The 5,819-nt window shown below is 38.5% G+C and overlaps 1 pseudogene; it reads left to right on the top strand.

The window, feature by feature from the left end:
* The first annotated feature begins 673 nt into the window (after positions 1 to 673).
* Positions 674 to 2,380, top strand: LOC108999784 (annotated as a pseudogene).
* Positions 2,381 to 5,819: the final 3,439 nt, after the last annotated feature.

The raw sequence follows: 5,819 nt of genomic DNA, 5'->3' as shown, positions 1-5,819 counted from the left end.
GATTTTGATATGCCAAAAGATTTTTGAATAAGATTGTTTTCTGAAAGTTTCGCTTTGTTTTTTTTTTTTTATAACAAGTTTTTGTTTTGCATTTTGAAAGCAAAAGTTTCTAGTTATGCATTCTGAAAGTAAATATTTTGTTCTACATTCTGAATTTTGTAAATGCTCATATTTACATACTAGTATATGTTCTCTGCTTACTGAGTTGTTGATAACTCACCCCTTATCTCCATAATATTTTCAGATAATTTTGACGCCTCAGCTGGAAGTCAAGAGTAGGAAGTAATAGCATTGTTTGATAATCATAGAGGAATAAGTGTCAGAGGGTAAAAGTTTTTATTTGAGAGTCTTATTTAGTAGGTTGATGATTTTAAGTTATTTGGTATTTTAGAGTTATAGAGAGTTCTGAATCTTTATGGGGTTTTTAAATTATTTCATTGAATTATTTATTTGGTGTCCTGACGGATGAACTTATATATTTGGTTTGAATAAATGAATCTGTATTTTTATGGAGAATTTGAAGTATATAAACATGTTATGAGCAATAGTTTTAGGTTACAAGAGCTAACTCTAACGGGGTGTTATAGATATTGCTTCTACAAATTTTGAAAATGTTGGACCTTTCGCTCGTGCATTGGAATAGCTCAAGGCCTAGCCTGCAAAGTTAAGAGCTATGGCAGTCGAGTTTGCAAATAAGATGAAGAAACTTGGACAAGATGATCCCCGAAGAATAGTCCATTCGCTCAAAGTAGGAGCGGCTATCACGTTGGTTTCCTAGTTCTGTTATGTCCGACCGCTCTCTGACCGTTTTGGTGAAAATGGAATATGGGCGGTTTTAACAATCGTTCTAGCCTTCGAGTTTTCAGTTGGTAAGCATGAGAGTTATATATCTACAAGAATTCTTGTCGCATTTATAGGAGCCACATTGGGAAAAGGCCTAAACAGAATGCTGGCAACGTTGTCCGGTGGTGAGCTAGCTGTCGGAGTTGATTAGGTGGCAACTCTCTTCGATGGGAGGGGACAACCCATAGTACATGGAATCTTAGTCTTTATAATAGGTAAATACATAGTCCATTGTTGTATTAATATAATAGTACTCTACTATTTAATATTTACTTCACAATCATCCAAACTGGTTAATTTCATGGTTGAGACATGTGATATGCATGCAGCTGCAACGGTAACATTTATGAGATTCTTCCCTACACTGAAGGCAAGATACGATTATGAACTGATGATATTCATATTGACTTTCTGCTTGGTATCTGTATCGAGTTACCAAGATGATGAGGTTCTAGATATGGCCTGCCAGAGGCTATACACAATCATCATTGGTTGCTTTATTGCTATCATTGTATGCATCTTTGTATGCCCTGTCTGGATTGGAGAGAATCTACAGAACCAAATAGCTAACAATTTGGAAAAGCTTGGGAATTTCATAGAAGGTATTCTTCCAAACTACAACCAAACAAACTTTACATGTCATATATATATATATATACACTTCTTTTTTGTTTTCTTCGAGTTATGAATATGCCGGCATGTGCCTTGTTTTATTGTTAGCATCAATTTTGACCGATTCAAAGTAACAGGATTTGGTAGGGAATAGTTCAGATTGTCAGAGGAAGGGCATTCCACGGATGCTGATAAATCATTTCTTCACGGGTTATTGAAGTTACAAGAGGAATATTGTCAAACACATACAAGACCACCAGATTGATGAGTCATGAAGAAATTATATTCATTTGATGAGCTGTAAATACACATTGTTTATTTAATATTTCATTTATCAATTCTATGCAACTATAAATAGCCATTGTATATGACATATCAATACATGAAATCTTTCCTTCAATCACTTTGTGCGTCTCTATTGTGCGCCTATGCATTATGTTATTTGCATTCCGTCTGCATGTGTACGAGTCAGTTGCATCGTCTTCTTCATTGTTTCTGCATCTTCCTCATGCTTCTGCATCATTCTTAATATGGTACCAGAGCAATGGCCGAGGATTTTGACACCAACATGACATCCCGAAATCAAAATAACCCCCAAAATCCCGCTAGCCCATTTTTTATTCAACCAGGAGAAGGTGCTTCTTCTTCCTTAGTCCCTCATCTGTTGACTGCTGAAAGCTATGTCACATGGGCGAGAATGAAGCGCCGAGCTCTCAACATCAAAAACAAGTATGGAATCATTGATGGAACCATCACCAAGCCACCAAACACTTTTGATCCTCTCTATGCTCCATGGGAGCGCTGCAATGACATGATTATAGCATGGATACAATATTCGGTTAGCTCAGACCTTAGATCGAGCATTGCGCATGCCGATACAACTGAAAGTATTTGGAATGATCTTACGGAGCGTTTCTCCATATAAAATGCCCCTCAGATCTTTTAACTCGCCAAATCTATTTCCTCCTCCATGCAAGACTCTGATTCCATCAGCCAATACCACAACAAACTCAAGACCTTTTGGAATGAGCTTGAAATTTATGAGCCATGCCCACCTGCACTTGTGCTGCGGTCAAAACCATGCCGAATTATACCCACACTCATAAGGTGATGCAATTTCTTATTTGTTTAGATGATTCTTACGACTTTGTTCGTGCACAAATTTTACTTCAAGATCCTCTTCCACCTCTCAATCGGGGTTCTATCACTTGTCCAACAAGAGGAGAGGTGACGACAACTGCACTCTGTCCCAACTCCACTTGCCATGGCCACGAACACCTCAGAAATTCAGAACTCATGCCGTGAACATCTTTTCTGCTCCCACTACAATATTCCTGGACATTCGTTGGAGCGTCGTTTCAAGGCGAATCCAAATTTACCAGTCTGCTCCCATTGTCAGATACCAAGACACAAGCGGGAAAAATGCTACAAGTTGAATGGGTTTCCTCCAGGACACAAGAACAGTTCAAAATACAAATCCAATGCTAATCAATCCTCTCTTGTGCAGGAATAAATTAAGCATGGTCCATCTCTCACTCCAGAGCAGTACTCGCAGCTCATTGCCTTGCTAAATCCTACTCGCAGCAAAGCAAACACTCCTGTTGCGAACAACGTCAATGCCAACTCCCCACACGTGTTTGGTATTTCTTCCTCCCTTTATACACACACTAGCTTGCACCAAAACCACTCAAACACCTTGGATCATAGACACGGGTGCTACAGATCACATGATCTGTAGCCCCAAATTCTTCACACACAATATCACTCCAACATCTCGCATCATCAAGCTGCCAAACAGATCCACTGCAACTACTTCTCATGTTGGTGATGTCCATTTAATGCCTCATTTAATCATTTGTCATGTTTTATGTGTTCATGCTTTTAATTTCATTTTGATCTATGCCAAATCCTTAACCCAACATTCTAATTGTTGTCTAATTGTTTTCTCCAATTCTTGTTATATTCAGGGCTTTTCATCTTGGATGACTATTGGAGTGGGGACGGTATGTAACTGCTTGTATCACCTGATATCATCTGGACCAGAGCCTTCTCTCTTGCAATCTCTTTTCCACAATTTATTTCCGTCAATATCTGTCAATCATACCTCTACTTCAAAATTTACTCAGTTTGTGTTATGGCATTTTAAGCTTGGACATAGTTCCATGACTAAGCATATCTTACATGATGTGAATCTTAATTTCAAATGCTCAAATAATTCTCAACTTCCCTATGTTGTTTATCCACTAGCAAAACAACACAAAATTTCTTTTCCTGAATCAGAATCCAAAGCCACCAGACCATTTGATAAGTTTTCGGTTGACATTTGGGGGCCCAACTCAACACAAGCTTACAATGGTGCAAAATATTTTCTCACCCTTGTCGATAAATTCACAAGATGCACTTGGATTTATCTTCTTAAAAACAAAGCTGAAGCTCGAACCTTTCTAATCAATTTTTTTGCACTCACTGAGACCCAATTTAGTAGCCATATTAAAATTCTTCGATCCGGTAATGGCGCCGAATTTTACATGCCACATTTCTACAATTCCAAAGGTGTCATCCACCAATTAACATGCATTGCCACACCTCAACAAAACGCCCTTGCCGACCGTAAGCACCAACACATCCTCAATGTGGCACGTGCACTCAAAATTCAATCCAGTTTACCCCTACAGTATTGGTTTGATTTTATCACAACTGCAGTCTACCTAATCAATAGAACACCAACACCAATCCTTCCAAATGAAACCCCATTTGAAGTCCTGTGACGCCCCTAAATTTCGCTTGGGATCGGACGGACATTTGAAGTGTCGAGACATGTAACACAAGGTTACCTACTCCCCGTTCATGACATATAAGATACAATGTTCCTAACATGCATTATGCAATATTCGCAACGGATAATTTTTTTCTTTAGCATTACTATGCACCAAACTGAAATATCCCAAATACTTAAAACATACTTCATACATAATGACGTACTAAACAACTGAGATCACATCACTAGTCCAAAATGGTTGTGATCAAAAGAGTGTTGGAGATTGAACACCACAAATACAAGTAGTAATCTAAGGTAACTATTGTACTATCACCTACGTTGCACCGTCACTTAGTCGACCATTCCCAATTGGTCGATTTTCGGTTCTCCTTCAGATCCTGTAACAAGATCTACCATTTGGAGGGAATGGTAGTTGCGACTATCACAATGAGATTTGATTACAAATTTCAGCAAGTTACCAGGAAACTTCCACATAGGTAAATGATGCATGCATGGCAATAAAGGCATGAATGCACAATCAAAGTCAATAGTAAACATAACATATCTTGGCGTAACATGGCATGAAATAATAAGCATAATGTAACTTTACATAACATGGCATGAGCTAACATAACTTGAACTAGAACTGAAACTTAGCTTGACGTGACATGACATGTACGTGAACTTAAAACATAACATGGACTTGAAACATATTGTTGACTCATGGGGTCACCATGATAGAGTAGTCTTATCTCATGGGGTTACCATGATTGCTTAATCTTATTTCATGGGATTACTATGATTGCGTGAACATAAACTTGAACATAACATAGCATGAAACATGACTTGAACGTGAAATACATGAACTTGAAGTCTTATTCAGTAGACTTAATTAATAAAGTGACCATACAGGTGCTACACAGGTCCCCTTGAGCCATGTGTTCATGCCAATTACCGCATTACAACACGGGTGTCTATACCAGCTGTGAGTGCTTTAATACGTACTCCATAATTGCTGTGGCCCCATGTATTCTACCCGTCATAATTGCTGTGTCTCACGTAGTGTATGCTCCACAGTTGTTGTGGCCCCATGACTTATTTGTTTGTGCCACACTTGCTGTGATGCCCCCAAATTCCGCTTGGGATCTGACGAACATTTGAAGCGTCGAGACATGCAATACAAGGTTACCTGCCCCCATTCAAGACATATAAGATGCAATATTTCTAGCATGCATCTAGCATTATGCAATATTCGCAGCGGATAATTTTTTTCTTTAGCAATACTATGCACCAAACCGAAATATCCCAAATACTTACAACATACTTCATACATAATGACGTACTAAACAACTGAGATCACAATACTAGTCCAAAATGGTTGTGATCAAAAGAGTGTTAGAGATTGAACACCACAAATACAAGTAGTAACCTGAGGTAACTACTGTACTACCATCTACGTCACACCATCGCTTAGTCGATCATTTCCAGTTGGTCAATTCTCGATTCTCCTTCAGATCCTATAACAAAATCTACCATTCGGGGGGAATGGTAGTTGGGACTACCACAATGAGATTTGATTACAAATCTCAGCAAGTTAACAGGAAAC

The sequence above is a fragment of the Juglans regia genome, chromosome 2 (genome assembly GCF_001411555.2).
Source record: "Juglans regia cultivar Chandler chromosome 2, Walnut 2.0, whole genome shotgun sequence".
NCBI lineage: Eukaryota > Viridiplantae > Streptophyta > Magnoliopsida > Fagales > Juglandaceae > Juglans > Juglans regia.
This window is presented reverse-complemented; position numbering and strand designations above follow the sequence as displayed.